Source organism: Mandrillus leucophaeus, unplaced genomic scaffold (genome assembly GCF_000951045.1).
Source record: "Mandrillus leucophaeus isolate KB7577 unplaced genomic scaffold, Mleu.le_1.0 Scaffold207, whole genome shotgun sequence".
NCBI lineage: Eukaryota > Metazoa > Chordata > Mammalia > Primates > Cercopithecidae > Mandrillus > Mandrillus leucophaeus.
In genome coordinates, this window is record NW_012102110.1 from 4793362 (window position 1) to 4818765 (window position 25404).

The following is a 25404-nucleotide window of genomic DNA, read 5'->3' on the forward strand; positions in this document are numbered from 1 at the left end:
AAAAAAAAAAAAAAAAAAAAAAAAAAAAAAAAAAGGCCACACTGACAATAAACAAAAAAAGGAAATAGAATATTTAAATATACTCTATTAAGACCAAAAAAGCCATGAAAATGGTAAACATATATAAGCAGGAAAAATGAAGAAATATTTAGGATAGTAAACAAACATGATGAAAGGATTAAACTTAACTGTACTGATAATTACACTCAATGTAGATGACCTAAACATCTCAATTAAAAAGCAGAGATTGTCACATTGGATAAAAAAGCAAAACATAACTCTATGTTGTCTAAAAGAAATACACTTTAAACCTAAGAACATACAGAGGTTAAAAGTGAAAGAATAGAAAAAGATACCACAGAAACACTAAAGAGAAATCTTATATGGCTATATTAACGTTGGGCAAAATATAGTTCAGAACAAGGAATACTATCAGGAATAACAAGGCCATTTCATAATGATAAAAGAGCCAATTCATCAAAAAGATGTAACAATCCTAAATGTGTATGCACTTTATAATACAGCTTCGAAAATACATAAAATAAAAACTAATAAAAATGAAAGGAGAAACAGAAAAGCCCACAATTATAGTTGGATGTAAAAACACATCTCTCCTAGTAATAAAACAGGTTGACAGAAAATCAGTCTAGAAAACTTGAACACTATCAACCAATGTGACACCTAATTGACATATACCAACAATGGCAGGATAGACTTTTTCACATGCAAATTGGACATTTACCAAGATAGATCATATGCTGAGACATAAAACAAGTCTAAATAAGTTGAATGGATTGAAATCATATGTCATATGCCCTCTGACCTCAACAAATTTAAATAAGAAACTAATAACACAAAGATGTATGAAAAATCTCCATATTCTTAGAAATTAAACATACTTCTCAATAACCCATGAATGAAAGAAAAACATTTAAAGGCAAATAAGATAATTCAAGTTGTTTGAAAATGAAAACACAACATATCAAAATTTATGGGATACAGCTAAGTGATTGCCTGAAGATACGTACAGTTTTAATGCTTCTGTTAGAAAATAATATGTAATGTCAGTGATCTAAGTTTTCCTTCAAAAAAGCTAGAAATCAATTAGACTATTAAGCATAAAATTGAAAAAAGAAAATAATAAAGGCAAGAGCAAAACTCAATGGAATAGAGAAGAAAAAAAGGAGAGAAAAACCAAGTATCTAAAAGATACTTATTTTTAAAAGATCAATAAAATATAGACATCTGGCTAGATTGACCAAGAAGACAAACTTTTTAAACCATAACAGAGAAAAAACAATACATCTGACTTTATCAAAAAAATTTTTTTAAACTCGCCAAAAGAGAAAATTCGGATATTAAAATGCAACCCATAGACAGGGATGTGGAGGGATATCTGTAATATATATATTTGATAAAAGGCTTGTATCCAAAATATATACATATAAAATTTTTGCAACTCTTTAATGAGAAAAGAAGCAACCCAATTTTTTGAAAATGGGCAAAAGATTTGACTAATTTCTTGCAAAAGAAAATGTATAAATGGTAAATTAATGGGCGGAAAGATGATCCACATAATCTGCAATCAAGGAAATACAAAAAGCAAGTCCACAGTGAGATATTACTAGACAGGCATTTAGAATGGCTAAAAATACTTAAACAGTCAATATTCATTGTTGTTATGAATAAAAAGTAAGGGAAATTTTTATACGTTGATAATGAAAGTGTAAAAGGTATACACCATTTTGGAAAAGAGTTTAGCAATTTGTGTCACAATACGCGTACTGTTTGGCTCAGTGATTTCATTTATTGGTATTTACCCATGAAAACTGAAAACATATATTCACACAAAAAATCTGTATACAAATGCTTATAACGGCTTTGTTCATGATGGTCCCAAACTGGAAACAACCTAAAGTTCCATTAACAGATAAATGGCTAAACAAATTACAAATGCTGCTTAGCCAAATGAAACAAACAAACAAACAAAACAAAACAAAACAAAACAAAAGAGAAAGAAAGAAAGCAATGAACTGCTGACATATGCAACAGCAAGGATAAGTTTCAACAATATTAGGTTGACTGAAGAAAGTTAAAAACAAAACAGTACATACTGTTTTATTGTATGTGCATTCCATTATACTGTTACACATTGCATTATATGACATCTAGAATAGGCAAGACTGATACAGTGACAGAAAGAAGGTCAGTAGGTACTTTGCTGAGTAAAGGGAGGGATGCTGACAGCAAATGGGCATAAGGGAAATTTTGGGGGTGATGAAAATATTCTATATCAATTCAAGTGATTGTTATATGAGTTTATATGTTTGCCAATACTTATTAATTGTTCACCTAATATATATGCATTTTATTGTAGGTAATTTATATTTCAATAATGTTGATTTTAAAGAAAAATCTATTTAAAAATCTATAAATCTGTCATCCAATTTTGTTATAATTATTTCTAATTTTTTCAAACTTCATATTCAAGATTCTATTCTATGTACCATTTGATACCTGTTTCTCTACCTGTACCATTTATAAGCACTTCATGCATATCATCCATAATTATTTACAGACATTTGCTAACTTAATGATCCCTATGATCCTTTATTATTTTAATAAAAATTTGTCTTATAGTTTGGTATTTAGATATTCAGTTTCTCATTTTTAGAAATAATACTCCAGTCATCACCTCTACACATAAAGCTTTGTCCACATTTCTATCAGTTCCTTGTGAAAGATTTCTAGAAAAGCAATACTGGCTTAGGTTGAAGGATCCAGGAAGAAGATATTTATATGTGGCCCCTACTTTTCTGGAATTTTACTTATAAAAATTCTGCTTACAAGGTGAACCACAATGACAAACCAAGACTATGATTCTTATTTCAAGATGATTTGCTTGGAAGATACATTTTAATTAATTAGCCCATTAAAAATTGGGGCAAGATGGCTGGGCACAGTGGCTCACACCTGTAATCCAAGCACTTTGCATCACTGTCAGATGCAAAGTTTGCAAACATTTTCTACTATTCTGTAGGCTGTCTGTTTAGTCTGTTGATAGTATCTTTTGCTATACAGAAACTCTTTAGCTTAGTTAAGTCCCACTGTCAATTTTTGTTTTTGTTATAATTGTTTTTGTAGTTTTCATCATGAAATCTCTGCCAGGGCCTGTGTCCAGAATAGTATTTCCTACATTTTCTTCCAGGGATTATGGGTTTTAGTTTTTACTTTTAAGTCTTTAATTTATCTTGAGTGAGTTCTGTACTTAGTAAAAGAAGGGTGTCCAGTTTCAATCTCCTGCATATGGCTAGCCAGTTATCCCAACACCCATAATTGAATGAGGAGTCCTTTCCCATTTCTTGTTATTGTCACCTTTGTCAAAGATCAGATGGCTGTATTATAGATGTGCAGCTTTATTTCTGGGTTCTCTAAGCTGTTCCACTTGTCTATGTGTCTGTTTTTGTACCAGTACCATGCTGTTTTGGTTACCATAGTCTTGCAGTTTAGTTTGAAGTCAGGCAATGTGATGCCTCCAGCTTTATTCTTTTCACTTAGGGTTGCTTTGGCTATTCAGGCTTCATTTTGATTCCATATGAATTTTTGAATAGTTTTTTCTAATTCTGTGGCAAATGTTTTTGGTAGCTGGATAAGAATAGCATTAAATGTGTAGATTGCTTTGGGCAGTATGCCCATTTTAACATTATTGACTCTTCCTATCCATGAGCATGGAATGTTTTTCCATTTGTTTGTGTCATCTCTGATTTCTTTCAGCAGGTTTTTTTTTTGTTTGTTTTGTTTTGTTTTGTTTTTTGAGACGGAGTCACACTCTATCACCCAGGCTGGAGTGCAGTGATGCCATTTCGGCTCACTGCAAGCTCTGCCTCCCAGGGTCACGCCATTCTCCTGCCTCAGCCTCCTGAGTAACTGGGACTACAGGCACCCACCACCACGCCTGGCTCATTTTTTTTTGTATTTTTCGTAGAGATGGGGTTTCACTGTGTGAGCCAGGATGATCTCAATCTCCTAACCTCGTGATCCGCCCGCCTTGGCTTCCCAAAGTGCTGGGATTACAGGCGTGAGCCACCGTGCCCAGCCTCAGCAGTTTTTAAATTCTCATTATGGAGATCTTTCACTTCCCTTGTTAACGTATTCCAAGGTATTTTATTACTTTTGTGGCCACTGGAATGGGATTGCATTCTTGATTTGGTTCTCAGCTTGGACACTGTTGATGTATAGAAATGCTAATGATTTTTGTACATTGATTTTGTATTCTGAAACTTTGCTAAAGTTGTTTATCAGATCTAGAAGGTTTTGGGCAGAAATTATCAAGTTTCCTAGGTATAAAATCATATCATCTGCAAAGACAGTTTGACTTCTCTTCCTGTTTGGTTGCCTTTTATTTGTATCTCTTGCCTGATTGCTCTGGTTAGGATTTCCAGAACTATGTCAAGTAAGAGTGGGCATCTTTGTCTTCTTCAGATTCTCAAAGGGAATGCTTCTAGCTTTTGCCCTATCAGTATGATGTTGGTTGTAGGCTTGTCATAGATGGCTGTTACTATTTTGACATATGTATCTTCAATGCTTAGTTTGTTGAGGGTTTTGAACATAAAGGGATGTTGAATTTTATTTAAATTCAACATTCTATTGAGATGATCATGTGGTTTTTCTTTTTAGCTGTTTATGTGATGAATCACATTTATTAATTTACATATGTTGACCCAACCTTGCATCCCAGGAATGAAGTCTACTTGATCATGGTGGATTAGCTTTTTGATATGCTGCTGGATGTGGTTTGCTAGTATTTTGTTGAGAATTTTTGCATCTATATTCATCAGGGATATGGGCCTGAAGGTTTTTTTTGTGTGTGTTGTGTCTCTGCCAGGTTGTGGTGTCAGCAGGGAGGAGTCTATCCTACTCCAATTTTTGAAATAGTTTCAGTGGGATTGGTATCAGCTCTTCTTTATACATCTAATAGAATTCATCTATGAATCTATCTGGTCAGGGACTCTTTCTGGTTGGTAGGTTTTTTATCATGATTTAATTTCTGAACTCTATTGATCTGTCCAGGGTTTCAATTTCTTCCTGGTTCAATCTTGGGAGGTTGTATGTGTCCAGGAATTTATCCGTTTCTTCTAGGTTTTCTAGTTTGTGTGCACAGAGATGTTCACAGTAGTCTCTGAGGGTTTTTTTTGTATTTCTGTAGGATCAGTGGGATTGTCCCCTTTGTCGTTTCTGATTGTGTTTCTCTGTATCTTCTTTTCTTCTCTATTTGTCTACTTAGAGATCTGTCAATCTTATTTATTCTTTCAAATAATCAGTTTTTTGTTTCATTATCTTTTGTACGTCTTCTTACATCTCAATTTTATTCAGCTCTGATTTTGGTTATTTCTTGTCTTCTGCTAGTTTGGGAGTTGGTTTGCTCTTGTTTCTCTAGTTCTTTTAGGTGTGGTGTTAGGTTGTTAACTTGAGATCTTTCCAACTTTTTGATATGGGTATTTAGTGGTATAAACTTTCCTCTTAACACTGCATTAGCTGTGTCCCAGAGATTCTAACTAATGTTGAATCTTTGTTTTTATTAGTTTCATATAATTTATTGATTTCTGCCTGTCTCCTTATTTATTCAAAAGTCATTCAGGAGCAGATGTTTAACTTCCATATGATTTTGAGAGATCTTCTTGGTATTGATTTTAATTGTTATTATGATTTAATAATAATCATAATAAAATGTGATTTTATTATGTGGTTTTACACATATTATTTGATATTATTTTACACTGTGGTCTGAGAGTATGGCTGGTATGATCTGGGTTTTTAAAAAGTTTTTTGAGAATGACTTTATGGCTGACCATGTGGTCAATTTTAGAGTATGTGTCATATACAGATGAGAAGAATGTATGTTCTGTTGTTTTGGTCTGGAGAGTTCCGTAGATGTCTATTAGGTCCATGTGGTTAAGTGTCAAGTACAGATCTCAAATATTTTTGTTCATTTTCTGCATCAGTGATCTGTCTAATACTGTCAGTGGAGTGTTGAAGTTCCCCCACCATTATTGGGTGGTCATGTAAGTCTCTTCGTGGGTCTCTAAAAGTTTTTTTTTTAATGAATCTGGCTGCTCCAGTATTGGGTTCATATATATTTAGGAAACTTAAGTCTTCTTGTTGAATTTAATCCGTTAGGTAATCCCCTTCTTTGTCCTTTTTGATCATTATTCATTTACTGTGTGTTTTGACTAAAATAATAATAGCAACCTTTGCATTTTTTTGTTTTCTGTATGCTTGGTAGATCTTTCTCCATCCCTTTACTTTGAGCCTATGGGGGTCATAGCTTGTGAGATGGGTCTCTCGAAGACAGCATACAATTTATCTTGCTTCTTTATCCAATTTGCCACTCTGTGCCTTTTAAGTGGTGTTTAACCTGTTAATGTTCAAGATTAATATGGATATGTGTACATTTGATTCTGTCATCACATTGTTAGCTGGTTGTTATATAGACTTGATTGTGTAATTGCTTTATAGTGTCAATGGTCAATGTGCTTATGCGTGTTTTTGTGGTGGTCACTAACAGTCTTTTGTTTCCATGTTTAGCAGTCCCTTAAGGACATCTTGTAAGGCTGGTCTGGTGGTAATAAATTCCCTTTGCATTTGCTTGTCTGAACAGGATTTTATTTATCCTTTGATTATGAAGCTTAGTTTGGCTGGATATTAAATTCTCAGTTGGAATTTGTTTTATTTAATGAGGCTGAATATAGGCCTCCAATGTCTTCTGACTTCCACAGTTTCTGCTAAAAGGTCCACTGTTAGCCTAATGGTGTTCTCTTTGTAGGTGACCTGTCCGTTCTCTCTAGCTGTGTTTAATATTTTTTCTTTCATGTTGATCTTGGAGAATCTGATGACTATGTGTCTTGAGGATGGTCATCTTCTACAGTATCTCACAGGAATTCTCTACATTTCTTGAATTTGAATATCATTCTCTCTAGCGAGGCTGGGAAAGTTTTCATGGAAAATATCCTCAAACATGCTTTCTAAGTTGCTTCCTCTGTATCCCTCTCTTTCAGGGATACCAATGACTCATAGGTGTAGTCTCTTTATATAATTCCATATTTCTCTGAGGTTTTGTTCATTTTTTAAATTATTTTTTCTTTCTTTATTTTATTTATTTATTTTTGAGACGGCATCTCGCTGTCTCCCAGGCTGGAGTGCAGTGGCAGGATTTCAGCTCACTGCAAGCTCTGCCTCCCAGGTTCACACCATTCTCCTGCCTCAGCCTCCTGAGTAGCTGGGACTACAGGCACCCACCACCATGCCCGGCTAATTTTTTGTATTTTTAGTAGAGACAGGGTTTCACCGTGTTAGCCAGGATGGTCTCGATCACCTGACCGCATGATCTGCCCAGCTTGGACTCCCAAAGTGCTGGGATTATAGGCTTGAGCCACCACGCCCGGCTTTTTTTCATTTTTATATGACTGAGTTGATTGGAGGACCCAGTCTTCAAGCTCTGAGACTCTTTCCTCAGCTTGTTGTATTCTACTATTAATATTTCAGAATGTATTATAAAATACTTGTGTGAGTTTTTCAGCTCTATTCAATTAGTTTGGTTCTTTCTTAAAATTGCTATTTTGTCTTTCAGTTCTTGAATAGTTTTACTGGATTCCTTAGATTCCTTGGATTGGGTTTCAACTTTCTCCTGAATCTCAACAAGCTTCAATGCCATCCAGACTTTGAATTCTATATAAGCCTATTCAGCTATTTAAATCAGGTTAAGAACCATTGATGTGGAGGTTAGAAGACATTCTGACTTTTAGAGTTACCAGAGTTTTTACGTTGATTCTTTCTTATCTCCGTGGGCTGACATTCCTTTAATCTTTGTGTTGCTTTCTTTTCAATAGGGCTTTTTGCTTTTGTATTCTCTGATGCCCTTGAGGGTTTGACTGTGGTTTTAAGCTGGGTTTAGTCAACTGGCTTCATTTCTGAATGATTTCAAGGGGCCAAGGCTCAACTCAGCACTTCTGGGCTGCATGCTCTGTACCTGGGGGCCTGGGATCAGGCCCACAGCTTTTTTTCTCAGACTCCTCAAAGTTAAACACCTGCTGTGCTGGAGGGGCTGAGGTGTTCCCTGTCCACTGGCAATAGCACTCCAATGGGGAGTGTCAGACAAAGCACTTAAGGCAGTGGCACCAGGGTCCATGCCAGCAAAGCATCATGGGAGGCTACAGGCAAGCGTGTTATGGCAAATCAGTGGAGTACAGCTGCAAGCAGGTGCATGCTGGCAGGGGCCCATCTTCAAAAGCTCTGAAGATTAGGCAGGGTCGTTTCACTATGGCAGTGGCCACCAGGAAACACCCTGTTTGGGAATCTGAAGCTTCATTGCAAACAAGTTCAGCCAGGCAGGAAGTCTGGGAAAGGCTGGTGGCAGACAGGAGAATCCTCAGATCAGATTGGCCTTGTCCCACAGGCAAAATATCCCTGTTCTATACAGGTCCAACAGTCAATAAAGACCAAAGCCTCCTAGAGGAACATGGCAAGCCTTGAGGAGTAGGCATCTCTGGCCATGCTCCATTGCAGCCATTCCCATGCCAAACCCTGTGGGTTCCATGCAGGCTGTAATCCCGTCCCTGCTAACTCTCCAAGCCATTCTCTCTGCCAGCTTAAATGTCCATGGGGGTTGCCGGCAGGTCTCCTGCAGCCAGGATTCTGGAAGTCCATGGAAAGAGTGGTCCACTGCATACCTATTTAACTCACCCTCCCTCAGGAGCCATTTGGGGGCAGGAACAAATACTGGAGCTCACTATTTTTTATTTACATATGTTATAGGTATATTTATTATACCCTCCAAAGTCACCCCAAGAGACATAAGGAAATAATGAAGAGTATCATGGCGAACAATAGAACAGAACAAATAACCAAAGAAATTGAAGGAGAGTGAAAACTTAAGGTCTTACAATTCATAAACCATTTAGATATTAAGTTCACAAATTCTTGAAAGGCATATTGTAAATAGTAGGCTAAATTCATGATTAATAAAAACTATTTAACGTGATTATATTTTCTATGCTAAAGTTTTATATTAAAATCATCTTAGTGCCTCCTTCATCCTGAATAGGTAAGGCTGAGAACACCATAACATGAGTATCTCCAAAGCAGGGCATTTTCTGATCAGGATAACACTTTTCACAGATTCCCTGATTATGATAGTAGTAAAAATTCTAGATGATTCTTTATTATTTTTTGTTTAATGAAATCAAAAGTTAACATACTTTCTTATTCTAAGATGCCATTGACTGTCATGTGCACTATTAATAACAACTTTGGGTACAATAAACAAACAAACATTAAACATTCACATTGAATTTAAGACTCATTCCAGTTATGGAAAAATAAACTATGGGCAAAGTACATTTTATCGTTGAGGACACTATACTTTTAAAATAGCTAATCTGATTTCAATGAGTTCGCTATTTAGTAGTTTTGAGGCAGTAAATATCAAAGTATTGGATCTTTTTTGCTCTCATTTGCTTGACTTCAAAATGAGACTATTCTCTGCCTCTCTGAAAGCAGAGAAAGAAAAGGGCTAAAGGAGGACAGGGCAGAACAGATAATATTTGAGGAACAATTCTAGCTCTAAAGCTCTTAGGTTACAGTTCTATGTTTCTCAATAACAATAAAATTATTGAAAGGGAACAGATGCTCATTTGATTAATTCATACAAACACTTGTTTTAACTTTCATTCTCATCTGAATCTATTTGCAGTTATCAGAGAATTTCTACCTCTGTAACCCATGATTTTGAAAGGGACTTTAAAAGTTGATGATTTTAGGAGTTGATGAGTCATTCTTTCTTCATAAAATCTTTGACGACAAGCTCCAATAGCTAAAGTAGACACAGCTTCCAATGAGCAGGACAGCAGCTCTACTTCTAATAAGTTAATCCAATGGTTTTTGTCATGAGCAAAACAAGAAATCATGTTTTTAATAATACTAAAAGGTCGCTGCATCTTGTTAACATCTGGAGTTCAATCACTTCTGTGCTAAAAACCGGGGAATGCTTCAGCAGGGCATAAATCTTGCCCCTTATTGTACATACGATCCAGATGCCGGAGGAGAATTAACGTTTGTTTGTAACACATCTGGTGTCGGCAGCTTTGAGTAAGCTCTAATAGAAAGAGTGTGGAACTAACGCAGCATTACACCTTCACTCAGGCCAGGGGTTCTAGACTGAAGGTAAAAGCCTTCAGGTGTCCCTTGGGGTTTAGCAATAAACTGCACTAATCAGCACTGGCATTGTGTTAAGTGCAGGGTGTTTTGAATTTTCCACATCAGTTTTGCAGCCCTGTAATTCTACATTCCAACTGTCTGCTTTTGACAACTTTGTAGATTTGCCACCATCTTAAGCTCCAAATGAAAGAAAGGCCCAGATTCACTGTCAGAGTTCAGACTATCCCATAAAATGGGGGAGGACACATGATCACTACCAGAGCAGTAGTGAGCAAATAATAACAAGACTGGCCTTATCTGTAGATATAAAAAGTGACTTGGTATCCTATCCATGAAAAGCAATAGAATGAAGTAGAAAGAGTGCAGAATTTCAACTGGGACATCTACGCTCAAGTCCTATCTCTGGTACGTGTGCAGAAGTCCAAAATTAACTGGGTCATGTTTTCTCACAAGGGATGTGTAAGAACCAAATCAGATGATGACTTTTGTAACAAAAGGATCAGGTCCAAATTTCCTGGAATAGTATTTTAATTAACTTTGTAATATAACCCTCCTTCCCAATCTTTGTTATCGTCAGCATATTCTGGGTTTTAAACTATAACAAATACCTTGCACCTTAAAAACCTGCCACATAATTTGATGTTTTACAGTCTTTGTCCATGTTGTTCCTATTGGTTATAATGTTTTCTTCAATCCATTATTAATTTCTGGACACTTTGCACTAAGATCCCTTCTTTATAAAGCACTTGTGTATGTCTCTAGCATAGTAGTACTTTTTATGGAGTATTATATATCGCCCATTGTTTTCTATGCCTTTCTCCTTGGCTGGACTGTGATCCTACTTCATGGTATCTGTGAAAGAAAAGGTGGTAACCATTAGAGGCACTTAATAATAAAGTCTTTTTTTTTTTTTTTTTTGAGCTAGTGTCTCGCTCTGTCACCCAGGCTGGACTGCAGTGGCATCATCTCAGCTCGCTGCAATCTCACCTTCTCACGTTCAAGTGATTCTCCTGTCTGAGCCTCCTGAATAACTGGGATTACAGGTGTGTGCCACAATGCCTGGCTAATTTATTTATTTATTTATTAGTAGAGATGAGGGTTTACCATGTTGGCCAAGCTGGTCTCGAACTCCTGACCTCAAGTGAGCCACCCGCCCCAGCCTCCAAAAGTGCTGGGATTACAAGCATGAGCCACCACGCCCAGCCCATTTAATAATAAAGTCTTAAGGATACATTTCATGTTGTTGCAGATAGCCTCCAATTAAATCACACTTCTATGAGAAAGTTATTTGTGATGGTCAAATGATATGGCAGCAAATGCTACTGGGTAATTGGGGGATTTTATAGTAGCATTTAAAAGAGCACCTAGCTAACTGTAAATGTGTTTTTATGATAGTGTTATGCTCTGTCAGGGGTCAGGCTCTGAAATCAGAGAAGTAAGATACTCCCACCAGCAGAGGCATATAGGAACCAAGATCATCTGAACCAAGGACAGATTCATGTGTCCTAATTCACACTGTCTGGCTCATGTGTTCATTGAGGAAAATGGTGGGTAAAATCTTCTGCCCTGTTCAAAGTGTTCTTCATTTTAAGTTCGCACAGCATGTATGGTTGGCTGAGTTAAATATGCATATGACGTGGTTCCACTAATCACATGTTTTAAATTTGGTTTTTGTAACTGTAACTGGAAACCCAGAAGAGGCTACTTTCCAATTTAGACTTGAAAACTGCCACAGCACCAAATGAATCATATAGAATAAAATTATAAGACATGAACATTGGAAGAAAAAATGCAGAGTACAAAAGTAAGATTTAAAAAGGTATTAATGTCTCAAAGAGACTGATTTCTAGTACTAATATGATTCTAATAACTTCACTTTGTTTTTGGAGAACGCTTGTATATTTCTCAGTACTTTCATATGTTTTTCATTCATTTGTCTTCCCTGCCTACCTGTGGAATAATGGGCAAGACCACACTTAGGGTGGAAGGAAAAGCAAAGAATGGATACATCGATCTAAAAATAGCCACATAAGTTATATCAGTTTTCCAGTAGAAAGTTTTCTAGCTTATAAAGACATTATGGAAAAGAGCTTGGATTGAAGAAGACATGTTTAATTCAGGTATGAAGAATAAATAACTAGTAGAAGATAAAACTAATGAAGTGGTGAAACACACACACACCCAAGGCTGACAGAATTCACAACCAACAGATCTTCACTGTAAGAAATATAAAAGAACATGTTCTAGACTGAAAGAAAATAATAAAAGTTGAAAGTGCAAGAAGCAATGGGCATCTTTGTGAAAGGTAAATATGTAGATAAATATAAAGTACTGACTGTTTAAAGCAAGAACAATTGCAGTATTTTATGGGGATTATCACATGCAGAAGCATACGACAATAGCAAAAATGGCAAAGGTGGAGTAGAGGGTAATAGATGTGTACTGTTCTAGATGTTTTACATTGTTGGAAAAGCCAAAAAGGTATTAAGATAGACCATCATAAGTTAGCATGTGTCTTATAATTTTTAGTGTATCCACTAAAACAATTATATTAAAAAGCATAACAAAAGCCTACCAGAGGAGAAAAAATGAAATATAAAAAGCAAGTAGAATTATTACAAAGCAAGTATAATAAAGAAACAAAAACAAGGAAAAATAGAAAACAAATAGCAATATGGGAGACTAAACCCAACTACATCAGTAATTGCATTTTACGTAAATGGATGAAACACTTCAGTTAACAAGATTTTCAGCTCACATTTTTAAAAAAATACAATTATGGCTGCTTATAAAAAGCACAGCATAAATATAAAAATACATAGTATTTTAAAGAATGTAAAAACGACATACTAAGTGAACATTAGCCAAAGGAGAACTGGTATGACTAAAGTGATATCAAAGTAGACTTTAAGATGAGAAAAATAGGCCGGGCATGGTGACTCATGCCTGTAATCCCAGCACTTTGGGAGGCCGAGGCAGATGGATCACAAGATCAGGAGTTCAAGACCAGCCTGGCCAAGATGGTGAAACCCCATCTCTACCAAAAATACAAAAAATTAGCTGGGCATGGTGGCACGCGCCTGTAATCCCAGCTACACAGGAGGCTGAGGCAGAGAATTGCTTAAACCTGGAGGGGCGGAGGTTGCAGTGAGCCGAGATTACGCTACTGCACTCCAGCCTGGGCGAAAGAGTGAGACTCTGTCTCACCAAAAAAAAAAAAAAAAAAAAAAAAAATTATAACTTCTCCAACTTCTCCTACAGATAACATCATTATTGTCAAAACTAAAAAACTGGTCTTTGAGATATTTTTCAGATTTAGCATTTTGACAGACCAAGAGACAAAACTTGGTCCTGAGGCCAGTTTTTGGAAGTGACTCAGCCACACAAAGACAGTTTAGACACCCCTGTGATTTCATCCCTAGCCAATCATTGTTTCAATTCCCCAGCCCCCTGCTTGCTAAAATATCCTAAAAAACCCTAGCCTCTGAAGTTTTAGGGAGATGGATTTAAGAAATACCTCTCCTCCTCTGGCTTGGCTGGCCCTGTGATTATTAAACTCTTTCCTTGCTGCAATATTGCTGTTCTCAGTGAATTGGCTTTTCTGGGCAGTGGGCAAGAACCCATCAGGCTGCTACACAACCAGATGATTGAGGCTAATGTACCATCTTAGGCTAACCAAAACAAAAGGTGTTTGGGGCTCTGTGCGGGGAAAGTAAGAGGAGGATATTATGGTAAATAAGACTTGTCTTATTATGCAGATAAGATCTCTCTGGTGATAATAGTTGTCTCCAGGATTAGCTTTCTTCCCAGTAGGGAGACATCTTTACAAATGGACACTTATTTTATAAACATAAACATCCTTTACAAAAGGGGAGATTTATATTCTATTGTTAGGCATTTAGGGGAAGGTAAGAGCTCTTCCTGCACCTGCAGGTTCTCAACTGTCTTTATCTCAGAATATTCTATGTAACAGAGTCATATACTTTGAGGTGGGCATATTCTGGTATCTTTCAACAACATCTTTAAATAGGTTCTCACTCAACTCACCTAATAAAATGGCTTTGTAGGGGTTCTAGCCAAGATGGCCAACTAGATGCAGCCAGTAAGAGCATCTACCACAGAAAGACCAGACCATCAAGAAGACTGGCACATTCCAAGCAGATCTTTGGAAGGAAGGCTTTTGGAGTTGACAGAAGGAGGACACAGACTCTGGGTTGAAATGGGAAGAAGCTGGGAACCCTGCACGGGGCTGCTGAGCACCATGACTCCTTCCTGGCCCCCAGCAGCTTCTGGGGCAGGAGTGGGTTGAAAAGGTGAGGAGTCACCTAATCTTGCCACAGACCTCTGGAATCCTAGCTGCAGGAGACCCTGTGACCCCTATGGACATTTGAGCTGACAGGGAGAGCTGTTTGGAGAGATGGCAGGGACAGGAACTCCAGCCTACATGGAACTCAGAGGGTTTGGTGTGGGAATAGCTGCAGTGGGACATAGTCAGGGAGGCCCATCCCCTAAAGCTCATCACACTCCTCTAGGTGGCTTTGGTCTTTGTTGACTGTCGGACTTGGAGAGAAAAAGGCTTTCTTGCCTGTGGGATGGAACCAGTCTGATCTGAGCACCCTCCTGTCTGTCAGCCTCTCCCAGAGTCCCTGCCTGGCCATGCCTACTTTTGGCACAGTCTCAAATGCCCAACCAGGGTGCTTCCTGGTGGCTGCCACCATAGTTCCTTTGTGTGGTGGCTCATGCCTGTAATCCCAGCACTTTGGGAGGCCTAGGCAGGCAGATCACTTGAGGTCAGGAGTTCAAGACCAGCCTGGCCAACATGGTGAAACCCCATCTCTACAAAAAAAAAAAAAATTAGCTGGGTGTGGTGGTGTGTGCCTTTAATTCCAGCTACTCAGGAGGGTGAGGGAAGAGAATTGCTTGAACCTGGGAGGTGGAGGTTGCAGTAAGCCAAGATCACGCCACTGCACTCCAGCCTGGGTGACAGAGGGAGACTGTCTCAAAAAAGGAAAAAGAAAAAAATAAAAGGCAGGGAGAATAAAGGAATGAAGGACATGAACAGACGCTTCTAAACTTCTAAAAAGAAGACATACAACTGAGCACGGTGGCTCACACCTGTAATCCCAGCACTTTGGGAGGCCAAGACAGGTGGATCACCTGAGGTCAGGAGCTCAAGACCAGCCTGGTCAACATGGTGAAACCCTATCACTACTAAAAACACAAAAAAGTAGCCGGGCATGGTGGTAGGCACCTGTAATCCCAGCTACTCAGGAGGCTAGGCAGGAGAATCACTTGAACCCAGGAGGCAGAGGATGCAGTGAGCTGAGATTGCGCCATTGCACTCCAGCCTGGGTGACAACAGTGAAACTCTGTCTCAAAGAAACAGACAAACAAAAAAAGAAGACATACACATGTCCAACAAGTATATGAAAAAATGTTCAACATCACTAATCATTAGAGAAATAAATATCAAAACCAAATGAGATGCCATCTCATACCAGTCAGAATAATGCCTATTACTAAACAGACAACAAAAAATAGATGCTGGCGAGGTTGCAGAGAAAAGGGAAAATTTATACACCATTGGTGGGAATGTAAATTAGCTCAGTCACTGTGGAAAGCAGTCTGGAGATTTCTCAAAGAACTAAAAACAGAACAACCATTTGACCCAGCCATCTCATTACTGGGTATATGCCCAAAAGAATATAAATCATTCTACCATAAAGACACATGCACATATATGTTCAACACTACACTATTCACAATAGCAAAGACATGGAATCAACCTAGATGCCCATCAACAGAGAACTGGAAAAAGAAAATGTAGTACATATACACTATCAAATACTATATAACCATAAAAAAAGAAGGAGATCATGTCCTTTGCAGCAACATGGATGGAGCTAGAGGCCATTATAATAAGCAAATTAATGCAGGAACAGAAAACCAAATACTGCATGTTATCACTTATAAGTGGAAGGTAAACCTTGAGTAGACATGGATGTAAAGACTGGAACCTACCTGATTGTGGAGGGTGAGGATCCAAAAACTACCTCTCAGGTACTATGCTTATTATCTGAGTGACAAAATAACCTGTATACCAAACCCCCACAACACTCAATTTACCCATATAACAAACTAGTACGTGTACCCCCTGAACCTAAGATAAAAGTTGAAAAAAATGCTTTGTAATTTTTATCTGTCATCAATAATAATGTATCCTTTGTATTAATTCAAAATATTAAAAGCAGCTCACCCTTTACCCCTACATACATGTATTTTTTAATGGAATTTTGTGTTAATATTCCCAGGTACCTAAAGCTACTCTTAACCCACTATCTGCATCCTCTACCTTTCCTAAAAAGCCTTCTTCCAGGATTTCCTAAATGTAAATATAAACAGCTTACATAAATGTAAGCATATTTTTATGCAGCATCCAGTCATTCTTGTATTTAATCAGCAAAGAGAAAGTAATGGTAAAAGCCCAATATTCCCATTTTGCTACAGGTTACATTTTAGAAAATAAAGTTAAAAAGCAGCAACACCAACACAGACCATTCTCATTTCAATTTTCTTTACAGTTTTTTCCTACTGCTGTTTATTTGACAGAAAGTCAATTGCTTACTGCGGGGTGACTGCATGAGAAGAAATTTTTAAAACATTAATAAAAATAATAGCTTAAAGTATGTGGCCCTTAATGCAACAGAAGCTTTCTTTTTTTTTTTTTTTTTTTTGAGACGGAGTCTCGCTCTGTCGCCCAGGGTTGGAGTGCAGTGGCCGGATCTCAGGCTTTCTTTTTATTAAACAAGTGTAAGACAGGGAAGGAGGACTTGAGACTTGATTTAAGCCTCTAAGCATTAGGCCATTTAAACTCAAAGAGTTGTAGGGAAGAAAAATAATTTTTTTCTTCACCCCTCTAAGGTTCTCAGTTGAAACAGACCCCTTAACAAAAGACAGATTTACAAGAGAAAAATAAACAGAAGTTTATTAACATGTATACCTCATGTATAAATGGCAGCCACCCAGGGAATGAATAATTTTCCTAAGAAGTAGCTTTAAGTTCACCCATTATCTTCAACTGAAACAAAGAAAGAAGGGTATGGGGGAAGACCTATTATGGGGAGATGCACAGAAAAAAAACATGGTAAAACAAGGGTAAGGTTACTGTTTTAAATTAGTGCCTTCTCCACTGATGAGGGTTTCTAGTGATTTCATCCATCTCTTCCTGGTACAGAGAGGAGATGCTTTTACCAACAGGTATTTCCTTTATAGATGTCAATTTCCCTAACAAAAGGGTAAAGGTAAACTTCTACTCTGTTTACAAAGCTCCTCCTGGGTGTAAGATTTCTTTAAAAAGCTAGGTGTGGTGGTTTATGCCTATAGTTCCTGCTTCTTGGGAGGCTGAGGTGAAAGGATCCCTTGAGCCCAGGAGTTCAAGGCCGCAGTGAACTGCCATGCCACTGCAGTTTAGCCTGGGGAACAGAGTGAGACACCATCTAATTCTTAAACACTTTTTTTAGGTGGCATATTCTGGTCTCCTGCAGTAGCTATGACCACATTGCCCGCCAATAAAGTTTAACAACGTACCCACCTACTAATTATGTATAAGAATGCCCGTCACTTATCCTCATCGGCACAGTATGCTATTAAACTTAATGATCTTTGCCAATCTAGTGGGTGACCAGGGGTATTGTAGTATTACCCCTTTCCATGAGGATTGAATGTAATTTTTGTGTTTCTTTTGTATGGGTCTGGTTAAGTATCTTTCTACCTGTTTAAACTAGATTTGTTTCCTTCCTTTATTATAAACTATTCATTTCAACTCTTCCAAGACACCTGTTTTATATATAATTCCTAGGCATGAAGCTGTGTTCTTATTAGATCAAATCTGAAAACAACAAAAACTTAGGAATACACTTAACCAGAAATAAATAAGGAGTGAGAAAAATTTTTAAATGCTCCTAAGAGTCACAAAATATACAAATATATTCACATACACACATAACATAAACACACATGAACACATACACACTTAAACAACTGGGAAGGAATACCATGTATTTGAAAAGAAATACCTGCAAAATATGAAAGTATCAATTTTACTTAATTTATAAATTTGATATATTTGTTTTAGAGGGTTGATAAGACTAAGCTAATCTCTAAAGATCATCAGAAAAATAAGCAAGTAAAAATTGCCAAAAATTTCTGAAAAACTAAATCAAGAAAGGAAGCTATTTCTATCATATTTTAATATATATTATAAATATATTAAAAATTTAACAGAATTTTTTAAAAAATTGATACTTGTACATGAATACATAGATAAGCTTATGAGAGAGAAAAGAAAATCCAGAAATAGATTCAAATGCATATAGTTACATAGTAAAAACACAGGAACATTTCAAAGTAGCATTGAAAATATGGATTATATATTAACCTTATGGGAAATCTGGGTAGCTACCTGAAAAAAAAAATAAATTTAGATTTATATCGTTTACCAGAATATATCTGAAATTGATCAAATATTTAAGTATAAGAAATACAATTGTAAAAGTAGTAGAAAAAAAGCCATGAAAACATTTTAGTCTTTCAAGTGAGAAAATTTAAGTAGAAACAAAATCCAGAGGTCATTAAAAAATTGATAAACTTGATACAAAAAATTTAAAGAAAACATTCTACATGGCAACAATCACAATAAAGTTAAAATCAGGCAAAAATGGTGAGAAAATATTTGCATAAGAAATAAAGAGATAATTTCTCTAATACATAAAGAACTCCTATTTATCAATAAGAAAAAACCCAACCATTCAGTAAATTAATGAGCAGAGAATGTGAGCAAACTGATCATAGAAAAGAAAATATAAACAGCTCTGAAATATATTAAAATAAGTTCAGAGTTGAAGGAAACACTCTCATACATAGATTGTGAACATTTCAACCAATAAAATCTGTTTGCAGGGCATTCTGACCATGCCTATCAAAATTATAAGTGCACATACCCTTTACCCTAGCAATTCCACATTTAGAATATACTCTACAGATTTACTCATACATATAAAAAATGAAATGTATACAAGATTATTTATTGCAACTTTGTTTATAAAAGCAAAATATAGTAGTCTTCTAAATATCCATCAATAGAATATTGTTTATAGAAATTATAAGGTATACATATAATGGTATATTATGAATAGTAAATAAGGAATAAAAAAGATTTTCATATATAGATATGAGATGATCACCAAAATGTTTTTAAAAGAGAAAATTATGTAGAACATTGTGTATAATATATAAACATTTGAGTAAAAATTAATTGATAGATAAAATACATATTTTAACCCCAGCCACTACATTTCAATATCAACAGACCATGTACTATTCCCCATATACACCTTTTTGTTACCACTATTATACTTTTGATTACATTATTCCCTACATAGATAGACTTTCATCTTGATTTTTGCTTGCTAAAATTCAACCCATCTTTGGATCCTGTAAATTAACCTTTCTCTTCTGTTCTTTCAATACAACTTTCTGAATATAGGTTCTTTTTTCTAATAAAAACTAGTAAAATCTATTAATTCCAATAACACTAAAGGAAGAGAAGGGAGGGAAAAGGAACAACTACTAAATACATGTCTGCCAGACACTTTAATGTCCTATGACATTTAATTCTAGACAACTTTTTAATTCAGGTTTTATTCCAGTAACAAATGTTGTTACCAGTTTGAGAAGATTAGAGAATGTTTGCAATGACACAAATCTGATAATAGGAGGTACAGAGGTTTAAACTCAAGTATCTAGGATTATAAATCCTTTTCTGACTATACAACCTCGTACTTGATGGAATTTCTGCCACGTTTCTTTAGAATCCGAACCTTTGAGATCATCTAGTTTGACGCTCTCAATTGACAAATGAGGGAAAGAAAGCAGGAGAGGTTAAGAGCTTTGCAAACTAGTTTGTTAGTGTCAGTGGGGTTGGATAGGGGTCTATAAAAACATATGTATGTAATTAGGACTAGGATGTAAGGTCAACTTGGTACTTTACACTTTTATAATAGAATTTAGGATTAACAGGATAATTGATAGTCTTTAAAATTAAAAAATTGGCACATACTACAGACGGGAGTTGTTTCAGGAATGGAAAGCATAAACATCTGAGAATGAATGTCTATCTGTGAAAATTAACACCCATCCATAACGTTCATAAGAATTCTTTAGTGTCATTAACTGTTTGCCAAGCATCTTCCTGTGCTAAAGACAAAATGAGTCTTTGACATTCTCATACGAAGTCCATGTGCCCTACAATAAAATCCTGAGGTCTCCAGCACTTACGTGCCTCCTCCCTCCAATATCTGGCTCCCATCCCATAGCCTCTACCACACTGGCTCAGGAAGTAGGCAATTTCCTGCCTTGGCTGAGCCGGATATTAAGACTTCTTTGTTCCCTTATCTCTGAGAAATAACACCACTCTGAAATACTCCAATAGCTGACTGATTCATGCTCAGACTTACCTAAAGGACTCTCTGCTGTTCTTTAATGTTAGTGTTGGCTGAGGCAGAGCAATTCACCCACATTCTAATCGTAAAATGTTGTGGGGTGATAGGGAGCACTCTGGATAATTATAGTTCGTAGACTGTCTAATATTAGAATAAAGAAGATATTTTTAAAGAACTATTGAGCTAGGGGATCTTCCTCTCTGCTCCCACCTCCCCTCACTGACCCATCCACAAGCAAACCCATTTTATGTCCGTTTGCATTTATAAAAGCATCCTTTCTCATACAAGACATCTTAAATAGATTCATTCATATTGGTACAGACTAAACTGAAATTTCTAGGCTATGTAACACAGGCAATTTGGCTATTCTCCTTGGAGGCAATACATACAGAAATAACAACTGCTGACAACTTCTTGGTACCTCCCAATGTATACAGACACTTGACATATCGATCTATACACATAGCCTGTGTTCTCTATTTGACTGATGGTTAGAAATACCATCTGCACATCCACAGCTTGTCCAGTTTCCAGGTTTCTTCCATTTAGTGGAATGTTCTTAATACAATATTCCTATTCAACACTTCAAAGCCCTTTCAAAACATTTCACTTTTCATGTAATGCATGCCCTACATTCCAGCTTCTTTTGTTTGGAGTTCTGATACGAGGAAAAGCTAAAAACAATACATCATGATGACCAAGCCCAGAAAATGCAATTTAGAAGTAAAAATGATGAGAACACAATCTTCCCTCTTCCTTCACTGGCAAGGTTAAGTGAACCAAAATATTCTAGAACTAAGAAATTTTAAAGACCATTTAGTCTCACCAGCTCATTTTACAAGTGGGGGAACTAGGCTGTGGGTGATGAACAACATTTTAGGTTGTGTAATGGAGTAAGTTCCAGGTAAAAGAAACAACATCTGCATAGACACAGGGATGCTGATTGTGCCACCAGAGGAAGACTTTGACTCAATGGGCTATCAGGAAGAATAGAACAGAAGATTAAATAAGTAGAGTTGAACAAATTTACAAGGGACCTTGGAATTTCCATTTGCAATTTGTGGGTCAATTTTCTACTTTCATGAAAATGTAGACATTGTATCATGTAGGTTAGATTTGGAAAAGAACTCAGGATCTCAGCTCTTATTTTTTCCTTCATAATACTTTAATATAGTTATAATTTTATATTAATTTAACTTTAAAATCTTTGTCATTCACTAGTTTGTAATCTTCATAGCATCTGGCACAGTTGACAGGCATACAGTAAGTACTCCAAAACTATCTGTTGAATGAATGAGATCATCTGAATTAACTTTCTACATAGAGATGGCGTCTTTTCTTAGAGTTTCCTGAACAGTTGACTCTCTGTGGTCTCTCTGAAAATACTCAGTGATGAAGTCTGGCTATCACCAAGGCCTCTGTCAAGGCCATCCTTACTGAGAAGGTGGTAACTTCTTTTGGAAGAAGGAGGACAGACTTTAGGTTACCAGGATAGTCTAGGTCCAAGAACATTAGAATATTGAATATTTCTATGTTTCTAGTAGGCACTAGTGTTTAGTTAAGATGCAAGGAAATGAAGTATGTGAGGACGTTTTTGTACTTTTTCAAAAAGCTCTATAGAATTAGGCATTACTGGCCGGGCTCAGTGGCTCACACCTGTAATCCCAGCACTTTTAGAGGCCAAGGCAGGCAGATAACCTGAAGGTCAGGAGTTTGAGACCAGACTGCCCGACATGGTGAAACCCTGTCTCTACTAAAAATACAAAAATAGCCAGGTATGGTGGCACACACTTGTAATCCAAGCTACTTGGGAGGCTAAGGCAGGAGAATCGCTTGAACCCAGGAGGCAGAGGTTACAGTGAGCCGAGATTGATTACGCCACTACATTCCAGCCTGAGTGACAGAGCAACACTCCATTTAAAAAAAAAAATAGGCATTACTAGACACATTTCACATATGAGGTAATTGAGGCTAAGCTTTGAGTACTTTATTCAAGGCAACACAACACACAGTAGTGAAATTAATTTGAAATTAGGTCTGGGCTTTGAAGATCAGGTTCTTCCTAACCTGCTACACTGCCTCTATTAAAAAATATAAAACAGAATTGCTACCCTCAATGATACACAATCTAGCTGGAGAGACAGATTTGGAAACATCCATTATCATACTTATCGCCAGTATGTAAAACGCACTAAGCACAGAGATGCAAGCTATTCATTCTTCCTGGAGTTTGAAAATGTCATGAAAGGTTTTACCAAAGAGGTGCCTCCTGACCTGAGTTGTGAAGGTGATTGTCAAGTGGAATCAAGCAGACTCAACCAAAAAAGTTTCTCAGAGGAAGAAGTCCAAGAACTCAATGCTGCCAGATTTTCTCATTGGGGCATAATATGTCCCAGCCAGGCGGGAGGCACACCTAAGTCAAAATGCAATAATTTCAGTGGGATTTTTATCAGATTTTGCTTGCTTGCTATGTAAGTACCCCTTCAACTTCACCCTGTCACCCTACATGCACACGCACACATACACACACACACACACACTCACATGGAAAGAGAGAACAACTACCAGCAGCATATACGTCCTATTGCCATGACTAGATAAATTGCCTCAATGCCTTTTCTACTACACTCGCTGTCTCTGACCATTAATAAATAAGGTACTCAGTTTATGTAAATATAAGAGCGTAGCTAAAAGAATTTTAAATGCCAGACATGGTCAATTTAGCTGTTTTAAATGCTGCAGTGACTAGCCTGCACCAAACTTTTAGAATAGGGAGTAAATACAGACTAGGCAACAGTAGGGAAATTTCCTGGACTTCTCAAGTTCGTGATGGAAATTGGTGAATGTCTTCGACAATTTGCTCTTAATGCAGATGGAATTAGTTTCTCATGGAAACAGATACGTTCCTTTACATTTATTGCATGTGAAAAAACTGTGTCTGGCTTTAAGGCAGTCATGGACCACCTTACTCTCTTCCTTAGTAGAAACTCAACAGAAAATTTAAAATTAAAACTCCAGCTTGTTCATCACACAGATAACCATACAATACTAACAAGCTAAAAATAAATCAAATTTGCTGTATTATAGTATTCAAATTTGAATATAATATTTGAATATAGTATTCAAATACTACATGTCCTTGGAAGAAAACATTACATTTTAGGTTTCTTCCATGAAACACAAAATAATACAGCAGCTGATAAAGCGGAAAGTAAATGCGTACCCAGGATGCACTGGATGTAACACCCACTTTTATAGCTCATCAAGGATACTGAGGCTGAGGGTGGAATGTGTTAGGGATCTTGGTACAATCCCCTGCCACCAGGTTAAGAAAAATATTGAAAAATGATAGTGGGAAGTGATATGAACGGTGTGTGGAAAGAAGTCTAATGTGAGAAAGGACATGATTTCCTTAGTCTTGAACTCGATAGGCCTCAAATTCCCAACACTCCATGGTTTGTACAACTGGATAGTCTTAATGAGGTCATGGAAGATGATGTGGAAGTGGCATTAAATCTTTACAGTGAGTCCCTACAGAGCAAGTGTTGCTGCTACTGAGGAAAGTCCAAAGAGTTTGCTAATACATGGAACTCTAACATGTTCAAAGGGACCAAATATAGTTTTGAAAAAGAGACCCTAAAAATGGGAACCCTAAAAAATGGGAATCATAGCAGTGAAGTGTTAAAGAATATGCCAAAAGCACTGACCTACATAATTAAGTGATGTCAAGAAAGAGGATAAAGCAGATGCTTTCAGAAAAAAAATAAAAATAAAAAAATAAAAATAAAAATCATTATTTCTGGATTCACCGAAAGAAGCAGAAGGGGATTAGCCCAGGATGAGAAAGTTGAGAAGACTGCCTTAACAGCATGGTGTCTCTTTCAGGTTGTCACACTTCCTCTCTCAGGGAAAACAGTCTTGGAACATTAGAACCATATTGAATATTAGAGATAATCTATCCCAATCCCATTATAATATAGCTGGGAAACTGAGGCACTGCACGTAGTGATTAACTCAAGGTTACACAGCTAGTAACAGGTCACCCAGAACTGGAGCCCACCTTTCAGACTTCCTGTGTGCTCTGGTTTAGAAATTAGAAGACTGGATCTAGCTCTTGTTCCTAAACCAACGAGCTATCATACATTTAAAAGACTATAATCTCTCTATGCCCAGTTTTCTCATCTGCTCTGTTTCATGGTTAGAATAACATGAAGATGTGGCATGTAGCATTCATTATAAAAGACAAATAGTACTATTCAAAAATAAAATATTTTTATCAGATGGTATCTTCTTGAAGTTTAAGGATGGGTATTAACTTTGTATCTTTCCCAGGTTCTAGCACAGACATTACATACATTTCAGTGAAATGAACTGAACTATCTTCAATTTTTATGAACTCAAAATAACCCAATTGTGTACAACAGGGAAACCGTCCAGCAGAACTATTTCCAAGAAGGCTATATTGAATTCTCAAAACAATAAATGTACTCTTTGGGGAAAAGCAATACCCATCTGCAACATAGTCTTAGATCTGGTGATCGCATCTAGTAGGAATTCAGTGATATAGAGCTGGGTGGGAAAAAAAATTTATTACATTTCCAGACGTTGGAACCCAACAAATAATTTCTAATTATTATGCAACTTATTTTCCTTATTTCTCTATTTCAGTAGCGGAAACTTCTACTGAAACTAA

General features: G+C 36.7%; 1 long non-coding RNA gene across 2 annotated transcripts in view; it reads right to left on the reverse strand.

Moving 5' to 3' along the window:
• The window catches only part of LOC105539611, a 72033-nt gene that overhangs the window by 13738 nt on the left and 32891 nt on the right, over positions 1-25404 (reverse strand). Inside the window, exon 1 of one of the 2 annotated variants that reach the window (XR_001006076.1) lies at positions 20330-20587. The exons of the other annotated variant lie outside the window; for it this stretch is intronic. This is a non-coding gene — a long non-coding RNA (uncharacterized LOC105539611). Of the gene's footprint in view, positions 1-20329; positions 20588-25404 lie in introns of those variants that run through there. 2 annotated transcript variants of the gene reach the window in all.